Raw genomic sequence first — 17,500 nt, forward strand, 5'->3', positions numbered from 1 at the left:
AATTCTTCAGATGCCTTATCCTTAGCCTTTGCCATCTCTCTCTTTGCCATATGCCTCATATCCTTATGCTCCTGTCTACTTTCTTCATCTCTCTGACAACCTCACTTCTTCTTTGCTGATTTCTTTCTCTGTATACTCTCCTGTACTTCCTCATTCCACCACCAGGTCTCCTTGTCCTCCTTCATCTGTCCAGATGTCTCACCAAGCACCTTTCTAGCTATCTCCCTTACCAGCTCTGCAATAGTTACCCATCTACTTGGTAACTCTTCACTGCCACCCAGTGCCTGTCTTAACTCTTCCCTGAACTCCACCTCACATCACTTTTTTTCAACTTCCACCATTCGATCCTTGGCACTGCCCTTACACTCCTCCTCCTCTTCTTGATCACCAACATCATCCTACAAGCCTCCAGCCTATGCTGCCTAACTACACACCCCGCCACCACTTTACAGCACACTACCTTACTAAAGACGCAAAATCAACTATTACTCAAACTCATCTTATCTATAGTGCGCTCTACGCATCACCAATTCTTACATGCCTAAGAAAATCTGACTTAGCAAACTTGGACTACTGTTATAACAAAATCTACAAATTTACCACTAACTCTCCCTCCAGGACACACCACAGCACCACACTCAAGCAAGTGAAGTGGTTAGAACTTCCTCACCAATTTTATAATCAATTAACAATGGCCCATAAAATTCTCTACCTACCTGAAAAAACACAGCACTTCAAAACCTACTTCACACTTACTCCAGCAACAGAACTCTTTGCTCCAACATCAAATTCCTAATAAAGACAACCAGAACCAATAATACTGCTGGAGACTCCCTTTTCCCCAACTATATAGCAAAATTCTTAAATCCACTACCTTCCAACATAACAGCATCTAGTGCCCTAGCTCAATTCGAAAAATTACTAAAAACCCCTCTAGCAGAAGCCCAGCTTTGCTCATGTACTTCCCCAGGCTAAACTACTTTCTCTTTTAAGCTAATATCTAATCCTTCAAAACAAATGAAATATCGAACTGTGTGAAACTAAATATTCTCAATCTCCCTTCAGAGGGTAGCCTTGATATGCATCTTATTATTCGGTTATGCAAGCTACTCTCCATGTTCAGAACTTACATGCTTTCTATTCTATTTGGAGGAGTGTATCACCCTGTAACATACTGTTAAGTATCTTATCCTGATATGTATATAGCTCTGGCTATGTGTAACTGTACTGTAAATACTGAAGCTGTACTATAACTACTGTAATTATAACTACTGTAACTGTAATTCTCTTTGTAACACTGTTAATAATCTTATCCTGTCTGTATATAGCTCAGTCCACATGTAACAGTAGTTCTCTTCGTAAGATAAATGTCATTGTATATGAAATAAGTATGGGGCTTTTCTCCCAGGGCCTCCACTGAAAAAGGACTTGGATCCAGACAGACTTTCCCAGTAAACAAATGTAAAATAAATAAATAAATTATATATATATATATATACATAGTTTTATATATATATATATATATATATATATATATATATATATATATATATATATATATATACATAGTTGCAGGTCATCACAGCAATGGTGGATAGGTGGATTTAATTCATAAATGTAATATTGTTGTGGGTTTCACTACAGTGTGTTACATTGTATAAGCTGGTGGAGCATTTTCTGGGAGTTTTTCTCTTTTCTCAACTACGGTACATCTAAGGAGTTGTTATATATAATTTGTGGTGTGTAGAGCCATGCACCCCAATTCGGGGGGAGGGTGTGCAAAGGAGCTTGCCTCTCTTCTTTTGAGTTTTTTGTGGGGTTTAACTCACTGTTTTTTGATATTCATTTTTTTGGAAATTGGTCAAGGAAGCATGTTTATACACACACACACACTCATATGTATCTGAAGTACATATTTTCTTTTTAATGACTATATTCATACTATTGGAATGCTTTCTCTTCTTGGGTCTGACTGACAAAGCAGACTTCTGTTCCTCATATGGTTTATTAAATTCTAGTCTACATAAAACTATGTATGGTAATTATAATTATCCATATCCTACTGAATATATTACGTCTAATGAAAAGATTTCTCATTCTGACCCTTTAAATTTAATTATTACATGTATGTGATGTGCATTTGTATTCTGAATATTTGTATTGGTTTTGACTGTTACTGTGGTATTGTACTATTGGGTCTCCCAAGTAATTGGGTCCTACTGTTTGCCTGATGGAATAAACTTGATCAGATCCAACAAATAGAAGAGCAAAGTGTGTAGGCACATGGTAATCTTTCATACCAGTTAACATTATACTTAATAATTAAGGAAATAACATTCCAGGAATAGACCTGATTATCCAAGTATTTGAGTTGGTCAGAGCATGCCATCCAAAACAAAGGAACAGGTCATCCAAACTTTGTAAAAGAATTATAATGAGAGTTGTTGACATCCATTTAGTCCTGTGTTTTCTCCTTTTGTTTTCCTAGTAGATATTTTATTTTCCTAAACATGAGTAATTCATATAATTATATAATTAATATACATATTCTCCCTCATAGATTTCAACTTTTGCATCTTTTATATTTATGTTTGAAGATATTTCCTTCTTATAATAGTGAAGTGACCAAGTAAGTAGATTCAACCCACTTTGTGTTAAAGTATGACTACATTTAGTTGTTTAACTGATTTGAAGTAACTTTTAGTTATTCTGTAAAAATGACTTTATGAATTATATAGATGATAATATGTTCTTAATGCAGATTGTATGTTTTATATTACTTACATCAGTATATAGAATAAAAGCATGTCATAATTAAGTACCCACATGTCTGATGCAGGGTTAAATGGGGTAGGCACAAAATGAGAAATGGCCCAGATATATATATATATATATATATATATATATAGTCTTAGTCATGCCTTGGAACGTGGTATAATTTTCTGACTTTTTGGTTGAGATTCATCTAAGCCTTGAGTTGCTTTTCACCACTGTCTTTTGAATGCTCTTCTGCTACATGAAATCATGAGCAGACCATAAAATATTGACCAGAATTTACATAATGTTCATAGATTAGTACTAAGCTAACTGCCCTTGCAAGCCATTTTAAGCCTAGCCAATTATCCCTTGTGAGACTCAAACCCTACACCTTGTGTTTGTAAGGCAAACACCTTAACCATTAGGCCACCCTCCCAACCCAGTATTTGATTTGCCCATCTGTCTGCCCATCTATATACTTACCATTCAGTTTTAACTTCCATATCAATTTCTCATGCAACATCTACATTGTTGCGGTGGTCCATGTCCAGCCTGAGCTCCCGTCTTTCCCCTCTGCTCATCTTTTCACACTCTTTAGGGTAGTAGGCTTTTCAGCCTGTAATGCCTTGGCTGTAAGGACTCCACTTTGCCTTCTTCCAGGGCTCCCTCTCTGCTTTTTCATTGGTAAAGCTATTCACAGTTTATATCAGCCAGTACCTTCATACTGTCATCCATAACCCTGACAGGAAGGCAGTCAGTCAGCATTTTGGACTGTTTTTTCCCCTTTTCATTAACGACAATGTTTGCTTTGACACCTCTCTCCTTGCATATCTGCATCTTGTCCCTTAGGAAGACTCACCCTGTACTCCTCCTTCAATTCATCTTTTATCACTTAAGATAACAATGTGCTTACCTTCCCCATGCACAACTGCATTTGTGGTTTCCTCCTTTCTTTATGTGGTACTGCCTGCAAGCCTTTTCTACTGCTTCAGGCTGCCACCTTTTCCCTTTCCAGTACAAACTTAGTGTGTTGATGTACAGCATTTTAGCCATGGTCTTCATTTGGCTGGATTGTAAGATGACTTCTTCGAATTGCCATACCTTCTGTGTGTTTTGCTGGCAAAGTCCTACTCATAGTAAAACTTCACTCCATCAGATTCAAGCCCATTCACTTTGACTTTTTCAACAGTCACAATTTTGACTTGCATGAGCAGTCATAGTACCCACCAATTCCCCTTTCCACCATGATGTCCAGACTTTCAGGATATCCTGCCACCTTCTGCAGTCAGCAATTCTGCAGACAGTGTAACATTCTCACATTCTACTTCATTCCTTAGACCTGTAATCCCTGTGTAGTCACAGTGAAAGCTATTATCTATACCTTCTGTTCTCCATGCCACTGATTCAATTTTATGTCATATGTTGTCATCACTTCTTTAGCAACAAATCTTTTCTTTTGGGCCATTCTAGCTCATTTTGCACTCCATCTAACAGGAATTCTAGATCAGCCAAGTTCAATCCTTTGTTTTGTCACTACTTTTGAATTACAGTTGCCTGGTCACTCTCCTGTCCACTTGAGCAGTTCTTCCTTTCTTCCTCCCCACTCTGTGAATCTGTGTTCTCACTGATTTACCTTTTCTCATTTATCAGAACTTTACAGCTACACTTGCATTTCTGCCACAGTGACCAATGTTTCAGAACAATTTATTCAGTGTTTTACATAAAATAAAAAGGATGGAAATATTTATAGCTAATCCTTCAGTAAAAGCTCAACTACATAGAGAGTAAATCAATAATTTTCATTGCCATTATGAGAAATATTTCAACCTCTACAAATGTCTATTCAAGTTTTCATGAAACTATTACAAAACAAATATTCTTTTGCACTGAGTGAAACTGGCTGGCAAGTATATTAAAATGAAAAAGATTTAAAGCAGACAGTGTGCATGAAAAAATATGTATCCTAAAATGGATAAATGACGGCATTTTCTCACTAAAATGATTTACTATAAGCCATATTTATTTCCTGAAGAAATACAAAAGTTACCAAAGTCATAAAGAGTTCATCTGGTAGGGGTGTAATATAGTTAATGATGTAGTGGTACGTAATCGAGGAGGAAAGAACCTATATTTAGACCCATGAAGATGTAGTAGGGATAAATTAGAAAATGTATCCAAGCAAATATTATGTTAGGCATTTTCTCATGATTTAGCCTCCATTGCTGCACTGAATTTGTTGGAGCTCAAAATTTCTCACATACAGTGAAATTACTATTTTTTGCAATCACCTTGGTTGTCACCTTTCTTCACCAACAATCCTGCGGCTTCTCAAAAATATTTCCTTTGACTGTTTTTAATAGGGGATGGTTGTTGTTAATGCTCTGACAGCCTTCTCTGGCACCATTCCACCTACAAGGGCTAGTAGAAAGGCAAAGTCTTTCATCCCCATTCTCACTGTTTTACCAATAAGAACCCACCTCTATAATAGCAAACTACATGCATGTACTGTCACATAGTTCTAAAAGTATAGCATAATCTTTAAAATAGGTTTTATGGAAGCAATATAGTACATAATGATGACTCAGCCACAGACTAAGGCAAAATTGTTCACTTTGGGCATGGACTAGCATGACCCTAGTACCTTGCTCTATGGTTTTTGTAGGAACCTCACCTATTTTACTTCATTCGACTTTTTCTTAATTGTACACATGGCCTGTTGTGTTTCAGTCCTTTGGATGCAGACCCTTGTTAGCAGCTTGTGTACTGCTGGTGTGATTATGTGTGCATGGGGATGAGGTGGGACAAATCATCAGCCCTTTTCTCTTCACTTCCCAGTAACAAAGAACCATAGGCTAGTTAGTTATCTTCCTGACAGCCTAGTCACCAGTGATCTCATTTCTGGTGCACAGCCCCTCAGAGGATGCCTTACCTACACACTGGTGATCTCAGTTCTGATACACAGCCTCACAGATGATGCCTTACCTACACACTGGTGATCTCAGTTCTGGTGCACAACCCCACAGATGATGCCTTGCCTACACACTGATGATCTCAGTTCTGGTGCACAACCTCACATATAATGCCTTACCTATACACTGGTGATCTCAGTTTTGGTGCACAACCCCACAGATGATGCCTTACCTACACACTGGTAATCTCAGTTCTGGTGCACAGCCCCACAGAGGATGCCTTACCTACACACTGGTGATCTCCATTCTGGTACACAGACCCACAGAGGATGCCTTACCTACACACTGGTGATCTCAGTTCTGATACACAGCCTCACAGATGATGCCTTACCTACACAATGGTGATCTCAGTTCTGGTGCACAACCCCACAGATGATGCCTTGCCTACACACTGGTGATGTCAGTTCTGGTGTACATCCTCACAGATGATGCCTTACCTACACACAGGCGATCTCAGTTCTGGTGTACAACCCCACATATAATGCCTTACCTACCACTGGTGATCTCAGTTTTGGTGCACAACCCCACAGATGATGCCTTACCTACACACTGGTAATCTCAGTTCTGGTGCACAGCCCCACAGAGGATGCCTTACCTACACACTGGTGATCTCCATTCTGGTACACAGACCCACAGAGGATGCCTTACCTACACACTGGTGATCTTATTTCTGCTGCACAGCCTCACAGATGATGCCTTGCCTACACAATGGTGATCTCAGTTCTGGTGCACAACCCCACAGATGATGCATTGCCTACACACTGGTGATCTCAGTTCTGGTGCACAACCCCAAAGATAATGCTTTGCCTACACACTGGCGATCTCAGTTCAGGTGCACAACCTCACATATGATGCCTTACCTCCACACTGGTGATCTCAGTTCTGGTGCACAGCCCCACAGAGTATGTCTTACCTACACACTGGTGATCTCAGTTCTGGTGCACAACCCCAGAGATGATGCCTTGCCTACACAGTGGTGATCTCAGTTCTGGTGCACAACCCCACAGATGATGCCTTACCTACACACTGGTGATCTCAGTTCTGGTGCACTGCCCCACAGAGGATGCCTTACCTACACACTGGTGATCTCAGTTCTGGTGCACAGCCCCACAGATGATGTCTTACCTACACACTGGTTATCTCAGTTCTGGTTCACAGCCCCACAGAGGATGCCTTACCTATGCACTGGTTATCTCAGTTCTGGTCCACAGCCCCAGAGATGATGTCTTACCTACACACTGGTGATCTCAGTTTTGGTGCACAACCCCACAGATGATGCCTTGCCTACACACTGGTGATCTCAGTTCTGGTGCACAGCCCCACGGAGGATGCCTTACCTACACACTGGTGATCTCATTTCTGGTGCACAGTCCCACAGATGATGTCTTGCCTACACACTGGTGATGAGTGATGTTAGCTGTGATGCACAATCTCATATATGACACCTTGCCTACACAGCAGTGATCTCAGTTCTGGTGCACAGTCCCTTATATGACAACTTGCCTACACACTGGTGATCTCAGTTCTGGTGCACAGCCTTACAGATGATGCCTTGCCTACACACTTGTGATGTAGTTTCTGGTGCACAGTCCCACATATGATACTTTACCTACACACTGCCATGATGGTTAAACACTTCTCTTCTCCCTGTGGCTTATAGAAGCACAGTGTTCCCCTACCAAAGCATATATCATAGAAAATTCTGTCATTAATATACTACTCAGAGTGGGTGAAGAAAACAAAGTGACATGCAGCGTACCAGCTTACATGTTCTTATAATGACTGATGTATATGTTATAATTTTTTTACACTCTTTTAGTGTATAAATATGATAATCTTTGCCATGGATTTCTGGAGTGCATACAATGGAATCCAAAGTTACATATAATGACATCTAAAACTCTGTTATTTACTACTGCCAGAAACAGAGCAATGCAATGAATGATTAGTGCCTCTCCACTAACTACCTTTTATGAAAACTAGATTTATCCTTCGACCCAGATTTGCACCACAGTAAAAACAGCATTATCCACAACTATGCTACTTTGATGACACCTATCCTACAGTGTATTTCTAACCAAATATTCACTCCTCTCTCCTCTATCTCACTCTTACACTATCTCCACTATTACATATTAGTGTGCTTACTCTCACCTATGTAATAATAGGCTTTACTTCTACCGCAGATGTAAAAAAAAAAAAAGAATTGTACTATACATAATGCATATTTGTTCTCATGCCTCAATATTGTATATTGTGTGACTGTCTACAGCTCTGTAAGTAATACTGCAGTGTTTTTTTTCTCATTCTGTCACTGTATTTAATTGTGTTTACGTACGTTTGGAGCTTTTCTTCCAGGGTCTCCGCTGAAAATGGGCTTCTAACCCAGATGAACACTAACCAGTAATCAAATTTAAATAAATAACAAATAAAAGTAAATACATTTTCAGCAAAACTCCTAGATGTAGAATGCACATTCCTTGGGACATTAGTTTATGTAATTTCACTGCTACCATTTAATAAAAGTAAACTTAACAGAATGGTTTATGAAATAAATGTTAGAGGAAAAACTAAGATGATTAATGGTGTTAATATTTATTACATTTTCATACTTTAGTCTCAAACTAAAACAATATTTTTTTCCTTTTCCTTCACAGCTCAGATTTGCAGAGAAGAGATGTGAGGGACCATATTTTAGCATTAGTAACTCCAACATTTCAAATGAAATGCTGGATAATGTATAATTTGATTGCATTTTAAAAACTTTAGTTCTCACTTTGAACTGCTCAGACTACAGTGTGAATTATCTAGCAATCTATGTCCACTTTGCATAAACACTGTATGTATGTAAACTATATTTTTTAAAGTTTTCTATGTTGCATTTACCACAAAAAGGGAAAAAAGAAAAGAAAAGAAAATTAAAAAATGACGATCTTCGCAGATGATGACATACTGTGCATATGTAATTATCAATTACAACAGACAAAACTTTGATTCTGTTAATATATAGATTACATTATTTGTCAGGGTTGCAAAGGTTATGTTCCATTAGTATAACAGTTAGCCATAATGTATTTTATTTTCAAAATGTGAAAGGGAATGCATTGTAGTGATATTCCTTTCTCTTCTTCCCCAGTCATATGCAACATATATATATATATATATATATATATATATATATATACACACACACACACACACACACACACACACACACACACACACACACACACACACACACACAGACCAACAATAACATGGTAACGTGCATATATATTTGAGTGTGTATGTGTGTGTGTTTTAGTTTCCATAAGTACACAGGAATACAAATCTTACTGAACATGTTTAAGATCTTCAAGGAACCATTTTCCTACCTGAAGTTACTGCAGATATCAACAGAGATTCATGAAACATAGCTATTTCAATACTTAACATCTAGAAATGTAAATCCAAGTCTGATTTTAGTATTAAGCAAAGTATGACTACTAATTTCCAAATTGTATCTCAAGTGAAAAACTCGTAGTACTTTTTTAATGTTCTCTGTTCCACCACCACCCCCAAACCCTTAATATATTATAAAGTGATGTGCTGAATCACTGAGGCATACCTTTTGTTTGCTTTGCTCGACTAGATTAACTCTTTATGTACAAATGTATCCTGTATTAACATATGTTACCAATGGTAACAGTGCCATCCATTTGCTATATGTATTTGGTTCCTCATTCTCCACTGCTGGAGTAAATCAAACTGCATCACATCAGGTCCGGGTGTTGTTTATACAAGTACAACCAATGATTTGCCTCTCTTTCTTTAGTAACTCATTGTTATAAAATGTGTTTGCATGCTTATGTCTCAGAATTTAACTTCAATTTTTTTCTCTGAGTAAATTAGAACTGACACCACCAGAAAAAAAGACACATTTTGGGCATATGCATATGCTTAAATTAGTTTAAATGACAATTTTAGAAACTACTGTAACACAACAGATGTTTTTCATTTACCATTGTTGGGGTATCTGTAGCACAAAATATTGCTAAGTGTTTAATTTTAGCTACCTTTAAAGATGAGTTTGATACTAAAAGCTATGTACTTTATATGTGTTTTGCATTCTATAAGCATAGTTTTTTTTATCTGAAATGCTAAAATGCCATTACAGTGTGATTTTGAACATTTTTTATGTTTATCTTAATGTTGATATTAATTTGTATTTTATTTTATTACTATTATTATCTTAGTACTTTAATATTATTACATAAATTAGAATTTCAATAGCCATTGTTTATTCTAAGCATTCATTGTATTTAAACATACATTAACAGTTTCCCTAACCTTTGTTTAACATTTACTAATAAGATAGAATGTGTTCTAAACTGTTTTGTGATAAAGAACTATAATAAAAGTTGAACAGGAGTAAGTATCCAGATCTGTTTGCTCTTATACTGCTAATTTTATGTGATTAAATTTATATCTGAGTAGTATGACACACTTTCATACCTTTAGCAGTTTGTGGTAGTTCACAACATTTACAACTTTTTGTAAAGCAAATAATGTGCATACCAGTATCACCTTTCTAATAAAAAACAGACAGGAATTACCATATCAGTGAGATACTGGATAAAATCATAGCACATATTTATTGTATCAACTTCTTAAAATAAGAGAATTAGTACAGCATAACCTTATCAGTGACTGTGCTACAGTTTCAAATGTAAAATATTGTAAAAATTACTTATATATTTTTTTCAAAATAAATAAACATAAAATCCTAAAAGAAGAACCACCTTTAAATGCTTTGCTGTCTACAAGTTCAGTTTCTATAATATATTTGTTGCTTGTGCCATGCTAGGTGTCTTTCTGTACTCATTATGTAATCTACCAAAAGTTATCCTAAACCAATGCACTGAAATGGTAGAAACTGAAAAACTTATCACTGAGCAGCCAAAGAGCTGACAACCCAGCAAAACGAATAACCATGCATATGTATTACACACCAAAACCATGCTAAACAATAAATGCCAAAATGACACACATACACAAACACACAGACTTACCACCAATAAAATAAAATAAACCTCAAACCAAACAAACAAGGGAGACAAGCCTATCTCTAAATCTTCAGTTTAATTATTCAAATATTGAGGCTGTGAGACCTCAAAGGGAAATACTTAGCTTTAAATAAAAACAACTGTTTATCTCTACTCTGAATTTGTGCAATTTCAAACTTTAAAAACAGAAGCAAATGTACAATAAAAGCATTATGGACGCCAATAAAATGTGCATGCAAGCTCTTACAATGGGGGCAACAATGTCATAAAAATTAATCCTACGATACATTGTTATTCAGTAAAATTAGTTAGATTTAAAAGAACATCAAATGTTTTACACTGATATGTTGGGTTGAACCCACAAATATGTTGTGCACTCATCAAAGTGCTTACACATTTGTTGCACTTTGTAATGAAACACTGAACCGTATAGCTTAAAGAGCCTGTAAATTAAGTCACAAACTTCAAAAAGCAACCAATATCCAAGAGTTTATTAGCCATGAATAAAAACCGCATCTACTAAATAGCAAACAAGTAAGCAATAACAGAGAAATATGATGCAATATTTGAAAAATTACAAGCACTGAGCATATTCAATGTGGGTCTTTCAAGACAAAGCAGTAAGTACATATGCATTTGTATACAACAATGTCAAGAATGAAGAAAAAAGAAAAAGTTACCTACAGACAGCTCAAAAAAAAGAGTACAGACACACCCACAACACAGATTAGAAAAAGGAATGCATAGTGAAAATGTTGTTGTGTCTTTCGGCTTTTTAACCGGGGTTAGGGGTCGTCACAGTGGAACTCCGGTCCGCTAATGATTGGTAGCTGATTTTTACATGTCGAGTTACCAGCCCTGACGCACAACCTTCAAGGAAGGTATGCCCATTCACTCATGTCTCCACGTAGAAGATGCTCTAGCTGAGAATCGAACTGGACAGCGACTTACTGTGAGGTGACAATGCTACCGCAGCACCACCACCGCGGTATAATAGAACACATAGTGAAAATAATTTACATAATTAATATGCATCCTGGTAATTAAATAAGTACATTAAAAACATAGCTAAGCAGTTTGGAGAAGCATGCGTGTGTTTGCGTGCGTGTGTATTTACATATATATATATATATATATATATATATATATATATTCAGGATTCACAAGTTCCAAAATATGGATGCAGTGGCATTACAATTTACAACATGTTCTAGTATTTCTGAAAGTGCAGCAATAGCAACTAAAATTTCCTTGGGATAAAGCCCTCTTCTCAGGACAAACTATGGTTGCTGCTAAATAAGTAGGATGAGTTTGGGTCATACTATAATGCAGGATATGTATTGCCAAAGTACTGAGATAAACAACACACCAAATAAATTCTTATGTTTCTGCTTGTATAATGTTTTAGCAAATAACAAAGTGTAAAAAAGCTTGACTTTTATGCAGTTTATATGTTTATATGCAGAACTGAAGAGGCTATACAGTGGTTTCTTATAGTTATAGATCTATTTTTTATATGTATAAATTGTGTACTATATGTAAATCACTTGGTTTTCCTTATTATATATTGTTTTTCTTGGTTTAACTCTGAAAATGTATGCAATTTTCACTGCAACTGCATTTGTATATTTTCTAGTGCTTTACTTGACTGTATATCATATCTACAACATATGAGGTGCTCTACAAAATAGCTCATCAAAGATTTCAATGTAGAAAACTCCCTCAGACCATGTCTAAGACAAACACAGTCTCATTCAGCATTCCTGTCTAGTAAATATGCACACACACGCACACATACCTACATCATTTTATACAACCTGGCATATCTTAGTCGCACTTCATGCACTGGACCATATTTCTGCTGTACTAAGTGTGGTTTTACTTCAGCAACACAGCATATCTTCTTATACTGATATATGCATTAATATTGCTAAACATTCAGAGTGACTAGTAGCTATTATCTCAAAGTTTGTAACATATTGAGAATACCTGAGCAAATTGTATTTTTTCTGACACAAAATAAAAATCCACTTCATTTCTTTGGCATTGTGTTTATTATTAAAAGTAACTGCATGAAATAGAATTGTATTCTCTTATAAATCATGGAGTGTGCTCTTTTCCTTCATATGGAGGCATGTAGGGCTTAGTCCGAAAATACTTAGGAGTGAGAAAAGTAATGATTAAATGTGTAGGTAGCTACGTGTCATATTAAGTTGGTGGAATTCGATAATAATATTCAGTAGAAAAAGGATTTAGATGAGGGATCTCTCACTTTCCAGTACTTCCTGACCATTTTAAACCATGGTTCTGCAAAACCATTTCTGTTATCGGATCCCATATAGCTGGCATGGAAATGAATACAATATCACACAAAAGTGTCTTTGCTGAAAATTATCTGTATACAATGCATAAGACATTGGATGACTGACATATGAAATAGTCTGCCCAAACACTATAACAAAGGGTAAAGTGCTGCAAGTATTTTAGACTAGATTAGGTAATTTAAAAGGCAATTGTATGTATGCCTTATGATCCTGGACTGCTGAATAACCATAGATTGAAATACAAACTCAGAATGGTAGGGGTGTAAAGAATCATCATATCCATGACACACATATACTACAGTAGGATACAATGCATTTTGAATATGTAGTAGCAGCCATTCATTACAGTGTGTACAGTGCTAGAGAGATATTGGCTACTTTGAAAGTTTGTCCAAAAAGTGTGGTTTAATTAGACCATCACTCTCTGGTCAGCACTTCAGGAAATGTACTGATTCACTTAAGACTATTCCAAACAACGTCCTATGCACGGGAACGGCCACACACAGCACACACAGTAGCAGATAAGCAATAGTTGAAGAATCTTCATCTTATTTCAGAACAGCAGATTGCCTTTTCCTCTTCAGTATATGTTTGTCCCAAGGCAAGACCCCGCCAAACGCGAATGAGGTATTTTGAGTAATTGATTATTTGTTTTTGATTCCGTGGTCCATTCTTGCTGGCCATCCCATATTTTATATTTTCACTTAAGACACAGCTTCATCTAAATTCCAAGTCTTTTGTCATCACAAAGTGTTTTATAACATGAGCTGTCCTGTTAGTCACTGGATGGGTTATCGTTGCAAAGAATGTCAAACCTAAAAAATCATCAGCATCCTGACATGGTATCAAGACTTAAAGAAGAGCAAGAATGTGAGTGCAGAGTTTTTATCACTTTCTTTTACTTTGAATGTGTGCAGTTTCTAAGTGTGTTTGTGTGTGTGTGTGTGTGTGTGTGTGTGTGTGTGTGTGTGTGTGTGTGTGTGTGTGTGTGTGTGTGTATGTGTGGCTATACATATATATATATATATATATGTGTGTGTGTGTGTGTGTGTGTGTGTGTGTGTGTGTGTGTGTGTGTGTGTACATATATGTAAATATATATATATATGTGTGTGTGTGTGTGTGTGTGTGTGTGTGTGTGTGTACATATATGTAAATATATATATATGTGTGTGTGTGTGTGTGTGTGTGTGTGTGTGTGTGTGTGTGTGTGTGTGTGTGTGTGTGTACATATATGTAAATATATATGTGTGTGTATGTGTGTGTGTGTGTGTACATATGTGTGTGTGTGTGTGTATACATATATGTAAATATATATATATATGTTTGTGTGTGTGTGTGTGTGTGTGTGTGTGTGTGTGTGTGTGTGTGTGTGTGTGTGTGTGTGTGTGTACATATATGTAAATATATATATGTGTGTGTGTGTGTGTGTGTGTGTGTACATATATGTAAATATATATATATATATGTGTGTGTGTGTGTGTGTGTGTGTGTGTGTGTGTGTGTGTGTGTGTGTGTGTGTGTGTGTGTGTGCATATATATAAATATATATGTATGTGTATGTGTGTGTGTGTGTGTGTGTGTGTGTGTGTGTGTGTGTGTGTGTGTGTGTATGTACATATATGTAAATATATGTGTGTATGTACATATATGTAAATATATGTGTGTGTGTGTGTGTGTATATGTGTGTGTGTGTATATATGTAATATATATATGTGTGTGTGTGTGTGTGAGTGTGTGTGTGTGTGTGTGTGTGTGTGTGTGTACATATATGTAAATATATATATATGTGTGTGTGTGTGTGTGTGTGTGTGTGTGTGTGTGTGTGTGTGTGTGTGTGTGTGTGTGCATATATGTAAATATATATATATGTGTGTGTGTGTGTGTGTGTGTGTGTGTGTGTGTGTGTGTGTGTGTGTGTGTGTGTGTGTGTGTGTGTGTGTGTGTGTATAAGTATATGTAACTCTGTCTCTCTCCGCCTCTCTCTCTCTCTCTTTCTCCGCCTTTCCCTCTCTCTCTATATATATAGATATTATACGTATTAGTGTTTTGACTGGAGACTCTCCCCTCAAAGTTTTTGACATTATTACTCATAATGGACTCAATTTAACTAATGTTTTTTTTACTGTTTTCTGTTTAATGCTATTCTCTACACATCATTAATCAGATGCTATAAAGTCTTGCACTTTTTCCTTCAGATATTTTGTCATAACATATCTGGCAGGCATCATATAGGCTAGGAGAGTAGCTACATCTCTCCTATATGACATAAGAAAATAAAGTAATTGTTCAGGTCACTGATGCCAGGCATACTTTGTGTAATCAAATGAGTATATTTTTTTCTGAGCACCTTTCAGAAACCTTATGGCTTAGACAATACACAATGTTTAAAACTGTAAAAACTATTGCCTGTTGTACAGAGGTATACAAACTATGCTTAGACTGATATGAATGCAACTCTGAAAATACCCTTTTTGTGGTTGTACGTGGGAACAGTTAAAAACAGAATGCCCCTTTCTGATGTATATAGGGGCATAATTTTAACAGGTTGAGTACATTTTTTAAATGTTAGGTGGTTAGTGGGGACTGCAGGACAATGTTTTAGTACACAGTGTAAATTTCTGGCTACAGCCCTGAATCTAGGAGCCGCATAAATAAAAAATATTTTAAGTTTTTTACTGACTGTTGTCACTTGTGTATATTATCAGTTACAGGTGGACACATTTAACACCCACGCTATTAAATGTGGCCTGGGTCTGTGTGATTGTGAATACAACCTCTAAATAAAATACCCTTTCAAACCTGATATAATCAAATATATCTTAAAATATCTAAACAGCAATGACATTCTAAGAAAATTAGAGAACTGCAACACCGGTATGTGGAAAGATGGTGCCATATTAGCAGCACAAATAGCCTTCTCACTGCAATGCACTCCAGTCCTCCCATAAAATTATATCAGAAGGAGAAGGGGAACCCATGGTTTGTGGGAGTGGTGCTGACCTGTGTAGTGAATCGTTTACACAAGAAGATAGGACAGGGGATAGGTCACAGCCAGACTGAAGAAGGTGAGTTTTATGCGTATGTTCTCCCAACTTTCTTTCATTGAATTTGTGAGAATTATATGTTAGCCTTTATAAAGTCTGGAGGTGCTAGTCCCCAAATCAGGGTGCAAGAAAACATTTTGCACTCATACACATACACACACACACACACACACACACACATATGCAGATATACCTCCCACCTACTATGATTTAGGCATAATAGTGTGATTCTTACTTCTTTACTTCAGATCTGCAGTGTTGGTGCTGCGGTAGCATTGTCGCCTCACAGTAAGACGCTGTCTGGTGCAATTCTCAGCTAGAGTGTCTTCTGTATGGAGACGTGTGAATGGGCGTACCTTCGTTGAAGGTTGTGCGTCAGGGCTGGTAACTTGGCATGTAAAAATCAACTACCAATCATTAGCGGACCGGAGTTCCGCTGTGGCGACCCCTAACCGGGAAAAGCTGAAAGACACAAGTATGATTCTTTACTTCAGAGTTTGGCTTTCTCCTTTAAGATTTATTGATTTTACTCTGATTTTCTTCATAAAGTTAAACATGTTCAGGATGTATACATTATTTAGTATCTGAAATAAACCTGCATAAAGATTTCTTATCTCATAATATATGGAACTTTGTTTCTAAAGACTTTCTATTCCCCCCCCCCCAAAAAAAAAAAAAAAAAGAAATAGGAAAGCTTCTCTCTTTGGGCCCTCTGTTAGGATTGTTAAGTTATTATTGTTTAATGTTCAGAGTTTGAGAGTTTATTTATTTATTGTATTTTACGTTTGTTAACCGGGATAGTCAGACTGGATTTTGGCCATTTTCAGCGGAGGCCCAGGGAGAAAAGCTCCAAAGATGAATACATACAGACAGAGTAGCTTTGACAATTGTATATTTTTGTACAAGACAGTTACATACTATGACAATTATATGCTTTGTGCAAGAACACTTACAAAAAACTAATCCAGATATGCCAGATTTAAGAATTATAGGCTTTCAGGCACATGTGCACATCACATGAACAGTGTCATACCTCTCAGCTGTCCAGATTTTCGCAGAATGTCCAGATGTTTTGCCTTATATTTTTGGTCTGTTTCTCATAAAATGTGTGTTTTTCTGACAAATCGTTGAGGATTGAAGTCACTAAGTAAAGGGAGACTTGGAGTTTCAAACTTCATGCCCTTCAGGAAATACACACTAACACAACGCCTTTGATTACTGGAGCTTCCTAAGTTTGTAAGAAGAATTTTTAAATGCTGTCCTTATGTCTGGACAGTTGATCCCCCATTAGTTTTGGTTTTGCACAAATTTCTTGTGCTAAGAGGTTGAGAGGTATGACACGTGTATACTTATTTTTG

General features: G+C 36.7%; 1 protein-coding gene across 1 annotated transcript in view; it reads right to left on the reverse strand.

The window, feature by feature from the left end:
- Positions 1-17,500, reverse strand: part of GCM2 (glial cells missing transcription factor 2) — a 66,918-nt gene that overhangs the window by 39,420 nt on the left and 9,998 nt on the right. The gene's annotated exons all lie outside the window — the stretch shown is intronic.

This window comes from Protopterus annectens, chromosome 3.part0 (assembly GCF_019279795.1).
Source record: "Protopterus annectens isolate FY-2018-M chromosome 3.part0, PAN1.0, whole genome shotgun sequence".
Taxonomy (NCBI): Eukaryota; Metazoa; Chordata; order Ceratodontiformes; family Protopteridae; genus Protopterus; species Protopterus annectens.